The sequence below is a fragment of the Syngnathus acus genome, chromosome 17 (assembly GCF_901709675.1).
Source record: "Syngnathus acus chromosome 17, fSynAcu1.2, whole genome shotgun sequence".
NCBI lineage: Eukaryota > Metazoa > Chordata > Actinopteri > Syngnathiformes > Syngnathidae > Syngnathus > Syngnathus acus.
Genome location: NC_051102.1, coordinates 288021 through 309232, shown reverse-complemented (window position 1 = coordinate 309232; position 21212 = coordinate 288021). Strand labels below are relative to the sequence as shown.

At 42.1% G+C, this 21212-nt stretch overlaps 1 long non-coding RNA gene across 1 annotated transcript; it reads right to left on the bottom strand.

The window, feature by feature from the left end:
* Nucleotides 1–8334: 8334 nt before the first annotated feature.
* Nucleotides 8335–15882, bottom strand: LOC119137456. Its single transcript, XR_005100920.1, has 3 exons — nt 15583–15882; nt 11773–11774; nt 8335–8469 (listed from the first exon to the last, which is right to left on the bottom strand). It is a non-coding gene; the product is annotated as an uncharacterized LOC119137456 (long non-coding RNA).
* Nucleotides 15883–21212: the final 5330 nt, after the last annotated feature.

Below are 21212 nucleotides of genomic sequence, written 5' to 3'. Positions count from 1 at the left end.
CTTCTTCGTTTCCTTTCCAATGGGCCCCCTCTTGACATGGACCCTCTGGTGAACAACATTCAGTTCTATGTTTAGCCGCAACTCGGCTATTTTCTTCCACGTTTCATAATGGGCTACTAGTTTTCCTCTTGCACTCTCATAGCCATTTTCTTCCCAAATGGCTAGATCTTCCTTGAGAGCTTGGTGCACAATAGTGACTGTCGGTTATGATTCTCACTCATCCTGCGTGTCTGTTCACAGCCTCCAACAGTCCTTCCAGCACCGCCGTTACCTCTCCTGCTTGTGCGCTGCCGGGTACTTGACCTCGACGACGGCAACACTCTATCATTATTTTTAAGAATGAAGCCCCAATGTGCTCTGAGGTCTCCCTCCTTTTTTGATCCGTCTGTGTATAGAACCCATTCATAGGGAATTTTTCCTTTCGCTTCCTTATTTGATGCCTCTTTTTTAGCTGAGGCTGTTGCCGGACCGATTTCCAAATCAGTCCAGTAGGATGTCCTCCCACTTGCCCCTTCTTGTGTTGGTTGCCTTTGCGCTCTCAATGGTGGTCTTTCTCAGGAATTGATGGACTTGGCTCTGCTTTATGACCTTGATCCCCTGTCCTTGGGCTAGATCTTTCAAACTGCTCTAGTATTTGGCCAACACATCCAATTCTTTCTCCTCTTGGAGATATTTCATTTCCACACTGGACAGGGTGTAGGTCTACAGGGCTATCAAGCCTGCACCTTCGCTACTGACTGACACCATTGCATCGTTCTCTTCGCAAAGCAACCTTGCAGCCAAACTTCTGGGTTCAAGCCGTACTGCTTCTCGAACGAATAATAATAATAATGTCGAGTTTGTACAAGAATTTTTACATCACCCTTTTTACAGTAACTTTAACAAACAATTTGACTTTTGATTTCAAAACTAGTTATCCATCAATTTGTTGAGTTTGTGCAATGAGTTCGACACCCCTGGTTTGGACCAAATGATCATTTGAATATATTAGAAAAAAAAGAAGCATATATTTTGGAACACCCTGCGTGTGTATAATTGGCAACAAGTCGAAACAGTTGAGTCAGTTGAGTTGTTTTGCTTGTCGCTGGAATAGACGGAAGAACAAACAAACACTTTTTGCAGCAAATCATTTTTTGGAGCGATGAAGTGAAACAGGATAATTTCCCCAGCACATCACAGTGGTAGAGAATCACCGATACAGCGTCGCTCCAGACATGAGAATTAAGTGCATAGTTGGCTCATTCTGAAATTGGCAGCTGCAAAAATAATTATAAGGCAAAATGTGTTATTTACTCCTGGGTAAATAATATTTGCTCAAGTGAAAAGTGGCCAACTGATTGAATGAATGTTTTTTTCTTAATTAGACTAAAGCTCCGATTTGGACACACGTATCAGACGCTAATTGCAGCAATAATTAGGAGTGCGGAATGAAAAGACAAAAGCAGCACCACTCTCTTTTCATATTGCCAGTTAAGGTAATCAGGTATCGCATTCATGACATGCTCTCATACGTTGATGTCAACACAGAAGCCAAATTACTCTTTTAAATCAGTCAGAACTGATGAAAGCATTGAATCGGAAACGACCAAATTAGAAACGTCGCAACACAAAGTCCGGTTACGTTTGCATGTCACGCTCCGGCGACGCGGCCTGAACTTGAATGTCACTGTTTTTTCTCCTGACATTTACATTTACCAATCATTTTGTGATTGAGCCACTCAATGTTCTATCGCACTTCCTATCAAAGTTGTAGATCATTTCAGTCCAAGTCTGAGCTCATTCCTTTTTATTTATGTCCCATAGGATGCTAATATTCTGCCAAACGTAATCCAGTACAGTACATTTTTGTTGCTTTTAAAAGCAGTAAATGAGTCATTTTTTGGCTCAATTGTGTCCAGATGCAGCATTTAGAGCTAAAAAGGAAGAAAAGGATGAAAACAAATACAAATTCAGTAAAATAATTTCTATTGCTAATCTTTGACTTATAAAGACTAATCATCACCAACCCCCCACTGCAGTGCTATTTATTTTATAGATTTTTTTTGTAATACTAATTCTGTAATTAAACAAAACCTAAAAAAACTTACAGCATTAAAATCCATTTTTGAGCAACTCTGAAGCTGCTAAGTTACATAAAGTCTGCCCATGTTTTTGATGATTAGAAAAGGCATATTTGATGCATTTACCCTTTTTTTAAAGATGAATTATAGATTACAACTGTTAGGGGAGCCTGGAGGCAAACAAATTACTTACTTCTCCTTTAATCATTTTCAAAAAAGCCTAACTGCGACATCTTTTTTTTGTCATATTCACTCTCCCCTTCCGAGGCAAACAGGCGCACACGAGATGAATCATGTTGAAAACTTTATCAAAGGGCATTTTATGAATGTGTTGACCTGTGTTCATCAGCTGTTTTGCATACTCATTTACATGCAAAATAATGTCACTCCTCTATTTTCAATTGTACATCTCAAACACTTGCACCACTTTCCATTGAGTTGAGTTTAATATTTGTTCCTGAAAGTTAATAACTGTCACCTGCCCTTTGCTTTAACCCTAACCCTAACCCATCCACCCCAATTCCAAACCACCAAAATAGCAACCTGCATATCCAAACATTTAATAATCAGCATCTCTAGTGAGTATGATACATCCCAATTTTGCAAAAACAACACTAGGCACTAGAAATATTCTCCACATATTATATTCCTGAACTAGCAATTAAAATGATGCTGAAATAACAACAGCCTGTAGATTTATTTTCTTTGCTAAGGATTTTTCATTCTTTATGGTTTTTCTTTTCCTTAATCATGAATTAATTTAACCTCACAGCTGCTCACCTCCATCCTCACTGGGGTACTTGCTCGGGTAGGGGGGGGGCGGCGGCAATAGACTGACAGCTGCTGCTGCTCTTCTTGATGCAACATGCATCTTATTTTGACTGATGAGCACCTTGCTAAATGTTTGACTGCATTTATTATGCTCTATTCTCCCGTTAAGTGCAATATTATAGGGTATTAGTTTTCCTTGTTGGAAAACCCCCCAATTTCTTTAGGGAACACTATAATAGATTAATGGCATATGAAACTCCTATGGCGAGCCGCTGATTTATAAGTGGAAGGAAAAAAAACAGACTCTCTGTGGTGTTGTAAAGTGAAGCAGAAGCAATCAGCATAAAAAGGCAATCCACTTCTCTCTTAACCTGAACATTGTGGTTAAATATGTAGCAAAATAGACATAAAAACACTCGACTGAGTGATAGCAGGCAAATAATAGCAATGATGCAAATTCCCATCTCATAAAGTATCAGTCATCCAATTAGGGCTATTGATTTGATGCTCTTGTGATTATCTGCACTGAGAACAAAAAGTAAAAGGGATGTGAAAAGAATGTGCCCCCCCCGAGCTATGGATTTTTTTTTCTTTTTACAACTTCGTCATTTAGCTGGCAATTCAGTCTGGCAATCAATCCTATTTAGGTTAAAAAAAAAGATATTCCCAATACTTTGCTACGCTTTCGTTGACTTGAACACAACATAAAAGACATTATCTTGTATTACATGAAAAAGGGAAGAAATTCACAAGACTTTTGCCTTCATGTCCAGCCCAGAATGAGGCCTGCAGCGGTTTGCCTTTCTTCACGGTGGATCCTCTCCTGACTTTTCATTATCCTTACAAAATTCCCCATGTGTGCTAACAAGCCACGACGCTTACCGAGCAAGCAGACAGAAGCTCAAGGATGAGAAGATGAGGATCAGAGGGACTTGGAGCTCCTCAGTTGTTTTTTTTTTTTTTTTTAACCCACCAACATGCACCTGGGGCTCAATTAGTGTCCATTTTACTAATTAAGCACACATTCTGCCTGTATCAGTGGTGCAAAAAATAATGTTTGTCAAATCATACGCTTTCTGTACCTTGCTGCCCCTGAGGTAGCCTACAAGCCCTTCCACTTTTCTCCTTATGTGAAATTGAGAGGCAAAATTAGGCACCCCCAAAAATATTCTTGCATGTAGACAAAATATGTATTGATATGTTTAACAAGTGTGATCCAATCAATGTCATTCCTGCTTCAATTAGTTGTTTTAAAAAGAGTCTCCTTTATCGTAGTCGTTACATTTTGATGTCTGGTGTTTGGCCGCAATTCAAAACTTGCACATTGCAAATCTAACCGCAAATCAAAAATGCAGATGAGCTTTCACAAAACAAAACAGACACAAAATGACATTCTGGGTTTTTAAACATAGATGTGAACAACTCTAAAAACACAAATTCTGCCTTTCATTCATATCTGAAGAGTCAGATAACATTGAACAAACTGTATGAAATACCTTAAATTTACATGAGTTTAAAATTACTTTTGCCTCATGAACATTTTAAACGGGAGTTATAAGTAATGCAAAGTTGTCTGTTATTATTAAAACTTAAAACTAGTGAATTTTGCTCTTGTCATTTACATTATCTTTCAGAAAATAATAGTTTGTGTCAGGTCTACAGGTCCATAACATCAACAGTCTTAACATGGCCACTTCGTAGCTTGCTTTAGTAATATTTATTTTTGACTCACAGTCCCGTGTGAAGAATCGCTGTTGTGATGCCAGTTCAGCTTGGACTGCTTCACTTTATCAGCGCGGTCACTCCCTGTTAGCTGGTCGTTTGTGTTCGCATGTTTAGTCTGATAGTGTCTCTTTAAGTTGAAATCCTTAAACAAGGCAACCGTCTTTTTACAAATTAGACAAACACAATTGCCTTGATTTTCAGTGATGTACAGTAATCCCTCGCTACATCACGGTTTGTTTAACGCGGTTTCACTACATCGCGGATTTTTTTCCCAAATAAAACCGTTTTTTGCCATGTATAATGCACAAAATTTAACTAATTTATTGTCCTAAAATCTGGGGTGCGCATTATACATGGGAACAATTTTTTTTATTTTATTTTATTTTTTATTTATTTTTATTTATTAATTTTTTTGTGAAGAAAATCATGGTACAACAATTTTTGAAGAAAATCTTGTCACGGATGGTTCTTTACAACGTCACTTTCCTCTCTTTTCATTTTAACCTAACTGATCGCGGTGGTGCCTTTCTGGGCAGTCGGAGAAATCAACGCCAACAAAAAAAATACATCCAGCCTAGTTAAGAAATCACCAGAAAGATCACCATGACAATTGTGAATAATAAATAAATAATTATTATATATATTATATATATTATTATAATAATAATAAATAATTGTGATAAATAACTGGAACATCACTCAAATATTGGTGATCCCGTTGACAGTCTCACATATTTCTTCGCTATCGAGTTTGCTACTGCATGCGCAGTGATACTGACCGGCAGAATAACATCCGGTTGTTCCCAAAGATGATCTTTTTTCTGAAATAATTTTATGTTTACGGACTTAAGTAACCCGGCCGGGTTATACCATAGACTATAAAAATGGGACCCATTGCCTCCCTGCTTGGCACTCAGCATTAAGGGTTGGAATTGGGGGGTTAGATCACCAAATGATTCCCGAGCGCGGCGCCGCTGCTGCTCACTGCTCCCCTCTCCCCCAGGGGATGGATCAAAATCACACGGGGATGGGTCAAATGCAGAGGACAAATTTCACCACACCCAGACGCGTGTGTGACGATCACTGGGACTTTAAAAAAATAAAAATAAAAAAAAATTAAAAAAATTAAAAGTTTGGGTGCGTATTATACATGGGTACAGGCTTTTTTCCAGCATCGACATGCCATTTTTAGGGTGCGTATTATACATGGGGGCGCATTATACATGGAAAAAAACGGTAAAAGTCAAAATAAAACTTCTAAATTGAGGAATTATGGCACAAAACTTGCCCACACGCCAGCAGAAGGCAAGGAGTGCCTACACAATTGCGGTGCGGGGTGCATTCAAAGACCAGTCGTACAGACGGAACACTCATTCACTTCACCAAAATGCAACAATATAATTACGTGAGCTCTTTGCATAAACCTCGATGCAAAGAAACTCCTCTTTTTGGGTACAGGCTACAAGGAGTATATATTACAAAGGAGACTTTATACTTAATTGTGATCATCATTCATCCATCCATCCATTTTATTTTATTACTCAGGTATTTTCAAAGCAAATTAATATTGTTGCATTTATTAATTTGCTTTAACATGACAGCGCAATATAATTAAAAGCTGACACGATAGCAATGTCAAACGTGTTCATTTAAGAAAAAGCCACACACGTTTTGTGATCAAATCTTTCATAATGAGAATGATTTGAGTGAATTGATTTTACAATTTTTATCCCCCCTCCCCACCATCTGTCACTTTGCTTGGGACAAAAGGAGCCTTCAGAACTGAAATTTCTTCTCAATTTCATTCAAATCAATTCACTCAAATCATTCTCGTTATGAAAGATTTGATCACAAAACGTTTCCGTCTGTACGACTGGTCTTTGAATGCACCCCGCTTCAATGGCAGAACGCGGATGAATTTAAAGACATCAAATGAGAATAATCCTTTATAAAAAATAAAATTGACTGACGCAAACGTGAGTATTATACATGGGGGCGCATTATACATGGAAGAAAACGGTAAAAGTCTAAATAAAACTTCTAAATTGAGGAATTATGGCACAAAACTTGCCCACACGCCAGCAGAAGGCAAGGGGTGCCCACACAATTGCGGTGCGTACACTTGTACCTTTTTTTTAAAAAAAAAAAAGGTTATGATAAGAGTTCTAAAAACATATTTACAGTGTTGTACCTTGTTATAGAAAATTGTTATAATAATAAAAGAGTTCTACGAACATATTTACAGTATGTACACTTCTACCTTGTTATAAAAAAATGTATAATAATAAAAGTTGTTCTAAAAACATATTTACAGTTTGTGTTAAGAATTCTCCATGTTATTTATGTTATTCAGCCATGCTTTGATTTGAGGTAGGGTGATTTATTTTGAAGGCCGTTTTCAGGCGATACCACTTCCTTTTTTACGTTCTTGTACATATGTCGGTTACAGTGGTACAGGAGTCATTGGCGATGTAAGTGTGTCTCCTAACAAGAGAAATGAATGATCACATGTGTCTAACCTTTAGGACAATGTAGTATTGCTCCAAATGTTCGTTTAATTTCCTGTAGAGGTCCGTTTGCGCGTGTTAGCACGATCGCGAATTAGCATCTTTCCGCTAACTCGTTAGCCTGCCCAGTACGTGCTGCGGGCCAATAAAAACTGGACCGCGGGCCGCAGTTGGCCCGCGGGCCGTAGTTTGGACACCCCTGTTATAAGCTGAGCCCCTGGTTCTAGCATTGAGACATTCACAGAGTGGATAGAAAGTGTGATAATACAAAAAGGCAACAAAATATTTTTATTTGCGGGGATTATAACATTGATATATTAAATCCAAATAAGCAACGAAATATTGATGATTTTTTAAATTTAATGCATAGCCTGAGTCTCTTTCCTACAATCACTAGACCCACTCGAGCAGGGGTGCGCAATACGTCGATCGCGATCGACCGGTCGATCGCCAAGCCACTATTGGTCGATCGCGTGATATTAATTTTTTTTTTTTTTTTTTTTTTTCGCACTTGACGCGTGTACAAACAACGGCGCTAACAACACAACACAAACACGCTAGCTCGCGAGTTCCCTCCAATTGTCAGAACCCTGTTTTTTCTCTTAAACTTAAGAAAGGGTATAAAAATGAGTGGGGCAGCTGGCCATAGTAAGAAGTATCACTTTCATAGGGAATGGGAGTCGGACTTTTTTTCCACGATAACATATATATATATATATATAAAATTATATATTTTTTTAGTGGGTAGATCTTTGTGACTTGGTCATTTCAAAAGTAGCTCGGGAGCTCAAAAGGTTTGCCCACCCCTGCACTAGAGTAACATCACAGAGTGCTACTCTGATAGATAACATATTCACCAATATAATAGAAAACAGGACAACAAGCGGGTTATTAATTACTGATATTACTGACCACCTTCCAGTGTTCACAGTATATGACAATAATTTCAAATCTGAAATTGGGGTGTTTAAACAACAAAGGACAGACGAGACAATTGCTACTCTAAAACATGAATTAATGGAACAGAACTGGGATGCAATATATAAAGAAAAAGATGTAAATAATGCATACCATAAATTGATGACTATTTTCACTTCATTATATAATAAGCATTGTCCAACCAAGGAATATAATAAAAAAACTAAATATAAGAACAGTCCATGGTTGACGAAAGACTTGAGAAATGCCTGTAAAAAGAAAAATGTACTCTAGGAACTTCATAAAACAACTAACAGAAGGCACTGAAGATAAATATAAAATATACAAGAATAAATTAACTAATATTATAAGATTAAGTAAAAAAGAATATTAGAAGAATAAATTAGAGGATAACAAAAATAATATTAAGGGGATATGGACTCTCCTAAACAACATTATTAGAGAAGGTACCGAACAACACAAATTACCTAAATATTTTGTTATAAATGATACTGAAAATTATAATATGGAAGAAGTTGCAAACAGTTTTAATCAGTTCTTTGTGAATGTTGGGCCTCAAATAGGAAAAATCATACGAAATACTCAATACTAGAGATACACCGATCCGACTTTTTCAGTTTCGATACCGATACCGATGCCGTGGTTTTGCGTATCGGTCGATACCCGATACCGATCCGATATTATGGTTGACTTAACAAGCTACATACCTCTACATGTGGAACAGAAAAGACTAGAGGCAATGGCATCAGGCATGACGACACAGTTCTTTGCTCTAAATGCTCATTTAAGCAGCAATGAGAAGTGCTCCCTGAAAACAAGCTCTGCGTAGTCGAACACAAAAAAAAACCATTCAAAATTATTTCTAAATACTGAAAGTGCAGAGTGGAATTAAAAATAAAATATAGCATCGGGACAAGAGAATAAACAAGTGACTTGGTCAAATACAATAATCAAGCAATGTAAACATGTCTCTACATAGTTGTGAAGCTCATGGCATCTACATCTCTTAATTCTTGTGACAAGTGTTCGCACACTTTCTCATACATTTCTGACAGTGCGGTCTCAGAAAAATACTTGCGCGATGGCAAATTGCACCGTGGCTCCAGGTGCTCAAGTAAACGTCGGAAGCCCTCGTTTTCAACAACACTCATCGGTTGTCCATCCAAAACCATGAATTCCAGCACTTTCTCAGTAATTCTCATAGCTTTTGCGCTATTGCCTGGGAATTTCTCCCGTCTTTGCAGTGCATCTGCTAACGTTAACTGCTGTGTAGGTCCACCTCCCGCTCCCTTTGATCTGCTCAACTGCTGGAACTCCTGGTGCTCCGTTGCGTGGTGTTTCTGGAGATGCTTAATTAAATTGGTAGTACTATAACTGGCAGTACTACCACCACCCCTGGCAACATTAGCTTTGCAGATATCACAAACTGCCGTCGAGCTAGTTGGCGTGTTCAGTTTAAAGTACCTCCACACAGCTGACTCTTTCGTTCGCTCCATGTTTACGTTTGTTTAGAAAACTCTCGTGGCATGCGGCACACGTGCTGCTGACGTATGACGTAGCCCGCGTCCCAATAGATTAAGGAAAGGATCGGCTCACAGATCGGCTGCATTTTCCGATACCCGATCCATCTATTTTGTTGATATCGGGGCCGATATCCGATCCAGATATCGGATCGGTGCATCTCTACTCAATACAGGTCGGAGGTCGACCTTCTGGCCACGTGGTGCAGGGACAACAACCTCCTGCTGAACGTCAACAAGACCAAGGAGATTATTGGTGACTTCCGGAAGGGTCACACCCAACACCTGCCACTGACCATCGACGGTGCTGTGGTGGAGAGAGTGAGCAGCACCAGATTCCTGGGGGTGCACATCAGTGAGGACCTCTCCTGGACCACCAACACTGCATCACTGGCGAAGAAAGCTCAGCGCCGCCTGTACTTCCTGCGGAAACCCAGGCGAGCAAGTGCTCCTCCGGCCATCATGACCACATTCTACCGTGGCACCATTGAGAGCGTCCTCTCTAGTTGTATCGCTGTGTGGGGTGGTAGCTGCACTGAATACAACATGAAGGCCCTGCAGCGCATAGTGAACACAGCTGGTAAGATTATTGGTGCTTCACTCCCCTCCCTGAAGGACATTTACACCTCCCATCTCACCCGCAAGGCGATCATGATTGTGTGTGATGTGAGTCACCCCGCTCACTCTTTGTTTGATCTTCTGCCCTTCCAGAAGATCTGCCATCCAAGATGGCGGCGCCCCAGTTGGCCGCGGCCGCTACGGGTCTCAACATCCGACGAGGATTTTCGCAAAATATGTCGCCTAGGACACTACAAACAACACAAAGTTGTCCACAAAGTCCAGCGCCTGCTGGAGGTACGGTCATCAAGTGTTTTCGGACTCGTAGCCACAACTACCCTAGTCTGTTTGCGTAGCCTCGGAGTGCTTAGGGCGCTAGCCCCAGGAGCTCACGACGCAGCGGGCTCGCCGGGCAGCACACGCCGGAGGAGGAGTAAGCGTAGGCGGTGTGACCGGCGGCGAAAGCGCGGCTGTCGAGGTGGGCTAACGGCTAAGCTTAAAGCTAACCCCTACAAACCGCCGCTTCCATCCATCTTCCTCTCCAACGTCCGCTCACTGGATAATAAAATGGACCATCTAAAACTGGAACTCTCTTCAAAGAGGGAAGTTAGAAACTGCTGCGCTCTCATCCTGACGGAGACATGGCTGAACTCATCAATGCCGGACAACGCCGTTAGCCTGGAGGGGCTCGCTACATTCCGCGCCGACAGAAACAGCGAGCTAAGCGGTAAATCCCGAGGAGGTGGGCTGTGTGTCTACATCAACAACAACTGGTGCAAAAATGCTAGATCTGTCGCCAGCTTCTGCTCTTCGGACATCGAGCTTTTGACTGTTAACTGCAGACCCTTCTACCTGCCCAGAGAGTTTACTGTTGTTAGCATCACGGTTGTGTACGTGCCTCCTAGCGCTAACACTAAAGAGGCCATGAGGGTTCTCTATCGGACAATCAGTGAGCTGCAATCCACGCACACAGAGGGGGTTTTCATCATTGCTGGGGACTTCAACCAGGCTAGCATGAAGACTATTCTCCCTCATTTTTACCAACACGTGGATTTTCCAACTCGGGGAGAGAACACTCTGGACTTGGTTTACACCAATATAAAGGATGCATTCAGAGCAGCCCCCCGCCCCCACCTCGGCTCTTCAGACCACCTATCTGTTATGCTAATCCCTGCATACAGGCCCCTGCTGATCAGAGCAAAACCCACAGTGAAGCAGGTGAGGGTGTGGTCTGAGGGGGCCATGGAGGCACTCCAGGACTGCTTTGAGTGCTCTGACTGGGACATGTTCAAGTCAGCAGCAACATATGACAATCAGATCGACATTGATGAGTACGCCATGACTGTGTCAGCCTACATCAACAAATGCTCCGAGGACGTCAGCACCACTAAGAACATCATCACCCGAGCCAACCAACGACCCTGGATGACTGAGGATGTACGTCATACGCTACGAGCACGGAACTCAGCCTTCAAGTCTGGCGACAAGGAGGCACTGAGGACAGCGAGAGCCAACTTGAACCGTGCCATCAGGCTAGCGAAGCGAAGCCACAGTCGAAAAATTCAGGATTTTTTCCACGACGCCAATAACACCAGGAGTATGTGGCAAGGCATACGGGCGATCACGGACTACAACTTACCCTCCCCCCCGGTGGGTGAGGTTGATGCTGACTTCCTGAATGGTCTAAATAACTTCTTTGGGCGTTTTGAGGCACTAAACAGCACTCCTGCAGTTAAAACTGTTCCCCACCAGGAAGAGGAGGCCCTCTGCCTTGACTCAGCCGACGTGTGGAAGACTCTGAGAAGAGTCAACCCACGTAAGGCCCCAGGCCCCGACAACATACCTGGGCGGGTGTTCAAAGAATGTGCAGGCCAGCTGGCTGGTGTCATCACAGACATTTTTAACATCTCGCTGGACCAAGCCAAAGTGCCAGTGTGCTTCAAGGCTGCCTCCATCATTCCGGTGCCGAAGAAACCTCAAATCACCTCATGGAATGACTACAGACCTGTGGCACTGACTCCCACCATGATGAAGTGCTTCGAAAGGCTGCTCAAAGATCACATCGTCTCCAGACTCCCCCCAACATTCGATCCGTTCCAGTTTGCCTACCGGCAGAACCGCTCTACTGAGGATGCCATCTCCTCCGTTCTTCACCTGAGCCTGGCTCACCTGGAGGAGAGGAACACCCACGTGCGGTTGCTGTTCCTGGACTTCAGCTCAGCGTTTAACACCATCATTCCACAACATCTGGTGGAAAAACTGGAACACCTGGGCTTCAGCACCCCCCTTCGGAACTGGCTGCTAGACTTCCTCACCAACAGACCTCAGTCAGTCCGGGTCGGACAGAACACCTCAGATGTCATCACCCTCAGCACAGGCTCCCCTCAGGGCTGCGTCCTGAGCCCCCTGCTGTTCACCCTGATGACACACGACTGCGCCCCCAGGTTCACCACCAATCACATCGTGAAGTTTGCAGACGACACAACGGTGGTGGGCCTCATCAGGGACAACAACGACCTGGACTACAGAGAGGAGGTGGCGCAGTTGGTGGGCTGGTGCAGAGAAAACAGCCTGATCCTGAATGTGGAGAAGACGAAGGAGATCATCGTCGACTTCAGGAAGAACCAGCCTCACCACGCTCCACTGATCATCAACAGCTCAGCTGTGGAGGTGGTCAGCAGCACTAAATTCCTGGGAGTCCACATCACAGACGACCTCACCTGGACTGTGAACACCACAACACTGGTCAAGAGGGCACAGAAGCGCTTGTACTTCCTGCGGAGGATGAGGAGAGCCCACCTGCCCCCACCCATCATGAGGACGTTCTACCGAAGCACCATAGAGAGCATTCTGACAAGCTGTCTCTCGGTGTGGTGTGGAGGTTGCAGCGCCTCCGATTGGAAGAACCTGAGGAGAGTGGTGAGGACAGCAGAGAGGATCATCGGGGCTCCTCTTCCCTCCATTCAGGACTTGTCATCCCAGCGCTGCGTGTCCCGAGCCCGAAATATTATCAGTGACCCATCACACTGCCCTCTGGGAAGAGGTTTCGCAGCATCCGCTGCAGGTCCACCAGGTTCTGCAATAGTTTTTTCCCTGCTGTCGTCAGACTGTTGAACATTCAAACGTAGCATTCCTCTGCACACTTGTAAATACTGCTTTTGTCTCCTGCACTGTTTACATACTTTATCACTGCTGCACTTTGTACTTTATAATTATCTTATTTCATATTTTTATATAGAATGTCACTTTTTAACCAGCCGAAATACCTCTACATTGTTGAAAGCCGTATGCAACGAAATTTCGTTTTGTACACACCTAGTGTTGACAAAATGACAATAAAGTTCTGTCTAAGTCTCTAAGTCTAAGTCAACAGCTTCATCCTCCAGGCTGTTAGGATCCTGAACTCTCTCCCCCCTCCTGCGTAACGTCCTGTACTATTGCGCTATATTCTGACTGTCTGTCAGGCGTGGAGCAGGGAGAGGACTCGAATGCAGAGTTCCAACCAAAGGTGTTTTATTTTCTCCAACGGAAGGCAGCACCAAAAAAACAAAAAGCGCCTCACACGAGGGAAAAAAGGCTGAGAACAGCAAACAAAAAACGCCTCAAACTGAGGGAACTACTAAGGCAAAAATCCAACGAAACAAAACTCAGAGCTTGGGCAAAAGGTATCTTTTATCTAGGCTTTCTCTGGGAATTTCTGTGACTTCGGGATCGCTAGTGTTCGTGATAAATCAAGACGCACTGGCAAAAGACAAGGGGGAGACGCAGGCTATATACACGCACGGGAGGAGGAGGACACAGGTGCAGACAATCAGGGCCAACGACACAGGTGTACGCAGTCGGGGATCCGGGAAGTCAAGTGGACTGACGTGCAGAGGAAGGACCCACGAACTGAAATGAGAGTTACCACAATAAAACAGGAAGTGACATGACAAAACAAGACAGCCCACAAAACAGGACAGCATGACACTGTCTGCTGTTTGCACACTTGCTCTATTTTTGTTCCTCTTATTTATTATGTTATTTGTTTATTTATTATTTATTCATCGCTCTTATTTATTCATTGTTTGTGCCTTCTTGTTTTTACTTTTTGTGTTGTCACCGCGGGATAGTGGGAAACGTAATTTCGATCTCTTTGTGTGTCTTGACATGTGAAGAAATTGACAATAAAGCAGACTTTGACTTTGAAATCCAGCGCAAGATGTAGGCAACAGAGATAAATTAACAGAAAGGAATCCTCACTCAATGTTTATGAAGGCAGTTGAGGAAAATGAAATCATTAACATTGTAAAACAATGCAAAAATAAAACATCTACTGACTGCAATGGGATTGATATGATGTTAGTTAAGCCAACCATTGAAGGGATTTCAAAGCCACTTGTGTACATCTGTAACTTGTCATTTTTAACTGGTACATTCCCAAAGGAGATGAAAATTGCAAAGGTCATTCCTCTTCATAAAACTGGGAGCAAACACAACTTTACAAACTACAGACCTATCTCAATATTGCCACAACTCTCAAAAATATTGGAAAAGCTTTTCAACAGTAGAATGGAGGGATTTTTGGAAAAACATAAATTATTTGCAGAGAACACATATGGTTTTAGAGCTAACAGATCAACAGCACAGGCATTAATGGAATCAATTGAGGAAATCACAGATGCAATAGACAACAAACGACATACAGTCGGAGTTTTTATTGACCTCAAAAAAGCTTTTGACACAATTAATCATAATATACTATTCAATAAATTGGAAAAATATTGGGATAAGGGGATTAGTATTGGACTGGATAAAGGATTATCTGCGAGAACGGCAACAGTATGTAAAGTTGGATAATCACTGCTCTGGATATTTGGACATAGCTTGTGGTGTTCCACAAGGGTCAGTCTTAGGCCTTAAATTGTTTATTTTGTATATAAATGACATGTGCAAAGTCTCTAAAGAAGTAAAACTCGTCCATTTTGCAGATGACACAAATATATTTTGTTCAGGTAATAACATCCAACAAGTGGAATCAGTGTTGAATGAGGAAATGAAAAAAATTTAAATGTGATTTGACTGGAACAAACTATCATTAAATGTAAGTAAGACCAAGTTTATGCTGTTTGGCAAAGGCAAAGCGAACATAAAGATACAAATAGAAATAGATGGGACTGAAATTGAAAGAGTGCAGGAAAACAAATTTCTTGGGGTTATAATAGATGACAGGCTGAGTTGGAAGCCACACATCAAACACGTACAGTCTAAAATTTCAAGAAGCATGGCAGTCATTTACGAAGCTAAAGAATTACTGGATTATCATTCACTTCGTACACTTTATTGTTCTCTTGTCTTGCCCTATTTGCATTATTGTGCAGAGGTTTGGGGGAATACTTATAAAACTCCACTACAGCCACTTATCATCTACAGAAAAGAGCAATAAGGACTATTCATAAAGTCAACTACTTGGAGCATACAAATCCACTTTTCATACAATCAAAACTATTGAAATTCACTGACATAGTATCTTATCAAACAGCAATCATCATGTATAGGGCAAAAGCACAACAACTACCAGAACATATCCAAAACTTATTTAGGAATCGGGAGGGAGGTTATAAGGTAAGGGGGAATCACAACTTTAAAATCTTAAACATAAGAACAACCTTAAAAGGTTTCTGTATAACTACAACCGGGGTCAAACTATGGAACAGTATAAGTGAGGAACTCAAGCAAAGTCCAAATAGCCACCAATTTAAAAAAAGGTACAAAAATATGTTGATTAACGGGTACAAGGACTAAAAATGCCAAATGGCTACACAAAAGCAGGAATGAAACACAAAAATAAGTTTGAAAGTATATCTACTTGTGTTCTGTTGTAGATGTATATGTTGCATCATTACTTTAATGGATAAAGTGAGAAAGGGGTAGAAATCTAAAGCTATGCTTCCTCCTTCTCCTTTTCGAGCATTCTTTATTGAGTTAGAATAAATATACATTTATTTATGTATATATATGTATATATTTTTTTTTTCTCAGTTTGTTGGTTTATTGTTTGTTTGTTTGTTTGTTTGTTGTACGGACTTATATATGGCACTTTAAAGTGTTACTTGTTTTTGTTTTTTTTAAATCTTTTTTTTTGTTTTGGATGTGTTTGAAATAAAGATATCAATCAATCAATCAAGATATGATGAACCGACTGCTGTTACTGACCAACCTCGACAGACGACTTTCTAGGATGACGACGGATACGAATTACTTGGCATCGTTGATCCCCCAAGTCCCTCGAGCAGACGATCATTGGACTGGAGCACGATACATTGGAAGCCTCAGATTTTCCCTGTCCCTGAAGTGCCATGGAGCCGAATCCTGCTGACGGGATGGGCGATAGGAGTGATGACAGCAATCATCGTGCTGGTAATTATCTTTGGCCACGAGAAACGGTCAGAGACTCATCATGACCCGATGGAGATGATCAACATACGGCATGATGGGACGCGGCTGTTCAACCAGACATGCTGGACAGCGGACCAACTGAGCATCATCGTCAAGTGGAAATCTGACGCAGACACCCAAGCCTTTATGGAAGGACTGACATCAGCACTACAGAACCATGACAAAGAGACCGACTTTTTGATTACTCCCGGAGCCTCTCGGGCCCCGGGACGCCAGACAGTATACATTAAAAATAGAAAGGTGATAAGAAAATATACCCACTACCCTAATTACATTGAGAAGAAGGGGCGACTCCCCATTGATGGTAATATAGATTCATGTGAATTCAGTGATTTTGAGGCACCAGCTGACTTTGCTAATTTGACGGTACAATTGATTTGCAAGAGTAGACTAGAGACCAAAATTGTTAAACGAAATTGGATCCTCAAAGAGTGGGCTGATCAGGCACAATGGTACAGTAATGCCTCATGTGTCCCATTGCCTGAGACCAAAAGTAACAGGTATTGGGAGAAAGGTAGTAAATTACCGGAGGAATTTACATCCCCAGCCCCAATGAAAAACTCCACATGCAACGGTACCTATCCAGGATGGGAACCATGCTGGAGTTGTTTAGATTTAGTTTGTGAAATAGCACCAACTTTTTCAAACGGAAAACGTCTCCTGTGCAGGGCTCCAAGAAGCCTGCCAAATGCGGGGACGTCGTTGGATATAGAATGTCAGAGGGTATTCAATAGATTGAACCCCTGCTATTACAAGGTTGGAAGGTTTTGTGAGAACAACTTCCATGTTATTATGCGGACTTATAGATACCAGTCAGTCAATATCACTATCACTTCCCAGAACACAGGGAAAGGGAAATTCAAACCTAACAAAGGGTTAGTGGACTACAAATTTTGGTTGAACGAGTCGTTACCATGGTTGTGGCAGGTTGATATGGGAATTGGTAGTGTTGATAGCCAGGAGGGCAAACATGGGTTATACCTAGGAACTAGACAACTATGGGTTCAAAAATTACCAACCCCTGCCGATTTGTTCACGGTAACTCCGGGAGACTTTGATAAAGTTAATCAATGTGTAGTGAAAACAATTTATGATGCGTTACACGGCAGAGTTTGGGTGGTTGGAAAATCTCCACGTTGTGACCTGGTCGAGATCAAACGATCCTTCCTGGGCACCCGATGGGTTTACAACTGCGCTGGTCTTTTAGCAAACAAAACGGTGAAAGGGGTTTTACAAGCATGGGCTGAAGTCCATTGATGTGATTCAGCCAAGACACGGTGGGGATTTACGGGGTATGAGATGAAACACTGGGTTGTGCCGTGCTTGAATATCACCGATAATTATTGGGTACGATACCAATTTGTGTCAACAGTATATACTAAGGAAACTGATATGTGGCCTACGGGAATCTATTCGCCGCACATGTATGTTAATCCAAGGCCATGGGGAATGACTTGCACTTCAGATAGGAAACAATATCTTGTAGCCTTAGCCCGCAAACAGTGCACCACTTTGCCAAACTGGAAGTGCTTTTGCGCGGATAAATATAAAGATGAAAATTATAGAAGTAAAGAAGGGGCAAGGTGGGAGTTTGATACTCCACAAAAAAGGTGGAGACGTCAGCCTGATGCCACCTGCTTGCCATGTACAACATGGGTGCGGGATGAGGGGCTGCGTGCACTCGCTGCGCCAGTATCCATTCCCTATCGCCTACCAGCCCTGATTCAAATAGCCGAAGGACGGGCGTTTCGGAAGAGGCAAAGGCAACCAATTTATTGGGTTCGATTGGGTGGGACCGAATAAGATCTTTACCAATGGGACCTGTTTCTCCCCTGGCAAACATTGGCTCCAATGTGGGCACGGGACCAATATCCATGTGTCTACTTCGTATGAGAGAGTAAAAGGTGCCCTGAAGGCGGTGGCTTCGGCTGCTGTTGGGGCTGTTGGAGATGTTGTGACAGATGCCATTGGAGGAGTGATTTCCTGGCTATGGAGCCAGGTGTGGACATGGCTAAGTTTGGGACTGTGCCTGGTCGTTGCTGCAATGATCCTCTACGCAATGATGAGAAGTGGAGCAGGACTGTTCCGGCCAGCCCATCCTGATGCTACGTCGCAGCCAATGTTGGTGTTGCGCCGTCTGTAAGGCGGAGCCGGGAGGCCAATGGAAGTGGCGATCCCGACGACGTCTGGTCACTTGGGCTTGCTAGTCCAATCAAGTACTCCAACGAAGGAAGGTAACAATACTAAAAAAACACGGCACGTTGAGAATTGGTCTTCCCGGTAATCCCCGGAGCCATGGGGACACAAACGTGAGTAGCCGCAGCACTAATTGGGAATTGTTTGAATCCTACTTTGGACTACCTTGGACGCTTTGTTTTCGTAAAATTTTTGTGTAGATTAAGTTTGTTTTTGGACGGGGTAAGCGCTAAGCGTAGAGCTTGACCGTTATATGTTCTATGTAGGGGTGTAAATCGCGGGTTTTGTCACGATACGATATAATATCGATACAAAGAAACACGATACGATATTTGCCGATATCTTAAAGCCTGCTGTGATTCATTCACGATACATCACGATATAGTGCTCTACGATCGATATAGAACAATATCCTGATTTATAACAATTCATACGCAAAATCAACAAGGTACTGCAAACTCTTTATTTAGGAAATTACAAAGTGCTTCCAAACGAATAACTTGAAGCCCAAAGGGGAGCGAATTTCCTCGTCTTCTTGGACACTAGCCATAGCACTAGCCCAGGAGCCGCGTAGTTGTCGGCTCCCCTTTCACGTGCCTGCTCTGCTCACAACACAACACGCCGCGCACTGCTCCCGGAAAGAGGAAGCAAGCAACAATGAACTGGATTTCAAAATAAAGTCGCGTCTAATGTCCGAGGTCAAAAATGGGCGATATAGATCGATGTTTACGTTTAGCATCGATGCCAACAAATCGTAGAGCATTATATCGATTAATCGATGTGTATCGATGAATCGTTACACCCCTAGTTCTATGTGTTTCAGATGGTACGTTGAGTTACGAATGCACCTAGGTGCATTTCTTGTGGATTGAATCTGATAAAATTTGCCTGGACGGTCGGTAGGGCATTTTTGGGTAGCTGCGATCCCACGCTTGAGCTTGACCGAGAGGTCCCCAGCTTGTCGTGCACTTATCTAATGTAAGTGACCAGCTCTCCGTTTAAAGGGTAAAATTCTGTACTTTAGCCCCTCTGCTGTAAAGTAGTAAGTAGGGAAGACGAAAATTGATTTAAGTCGGTACGGAAAGAAGATTCGTTCCGAGTCTAACCGCTTTTCAGGTAACTAATCTATTATTAGATTAATTCCGTCATTTCCGGACGCCAGTCCCTTTTAAAGCAAAAAGACCCCGGTGTTGAGTAATTACCTTTTCGAGACCCGGGATCAAATTGATCGCAGCCGTTTCAGCGGCTCTTTCCTATTAAGATTTGGGGCTTTTGTTAACCGCTCGGAATAGATTTAGCTGTCTTTGTTAAGACCGCGGGAACTCGTTTATTTACACTAGCGTGCACCCACACTAGCTGAGCTTAAGTTAACTGTTTCGAACCAGATCTGACACTCCCTGATGTGAAGAATTAAAGCTGTCTTCATTTAAAAAAGAACTGAAATTCTGATTCATTTGCTGACGGTTATTTTGTTGATTTTTTTTTATCAGTAGTTTGGTTTATCAGGGACCTTGAGAAGGGTCAGCCTGTGATCTGCTTTGATGCCGGGCTCCCCTCGCGCGGGAGGCGCTGTTACTGCGCGCGGGCCGGGGGGGAGAGTACCTGCTGCTGGGAAGCTGAGAGGCATTTAGAAAAGAAAAGAAAAGAACATAAAAACAAAGTAAGTCAGATTAAATGATGATGGAATCAGGACCCCCTCTCCTGGGAAAATCTGGACTCATCCTTCCAAAATGTTTGTCTGAGTGATGCATGAGTTACAGATAGTGATACTTTGTTGTAATACAGCACTTTACTGCATATAGATGTTTTAAGCCAGACAATTGAGTTAAATAAACCTTTTTTTTTTTTCATCTTTTCCCCAAAAATTATTTTGTGGGGAAAAAAAAAGATTTTGGGTTCAACTTTTTGGGATTGTTTTTTTTTATTGCTGAAAGGAAGGAAAAAAAGAATCTTGAAATGATTAGGAAGTGACTAAAGAAGATTTAACTGCTAAACTAGTTGTGGAGGCAGTGCAATTGCCACAAGAAGTAGCTATGTGCATGTGTGCGGCACACACACAAGACAGAAGGGCTGTCAAGCGGAGACGAGTTTGCAGACCTCGGTGCAGGAGAGAGGAGCCATTTTTAGGGCGTCATCATCTCCCTTCTTTAGGCCAGCCTGTTCTTTTAAACAGAATTCGGATTTTTGGAACAAGGAGAACTGATCACTCGACTTTTCCACCAAACAGCATTTTAGACCCCTAGCCTCTTACCCTTTTTTACTATACAGGACTGTCTCAGAAAATTAGAATATTGTGATAAAGTTCTTTATTTTCTGTAATGCAATTAAAAAAAAAGTCATACAATCTGAATTCATTACAAATCAACTGAAATATTGCAAGCCTTTTATTATTTTAATATTGCTGATTATGGCATACAGCTTAAGAAAACTCAAATATCCTATCTCAAAATATTAGAATATAATAATATTACTAGAAATATTAGACCAAGTAAAAACAA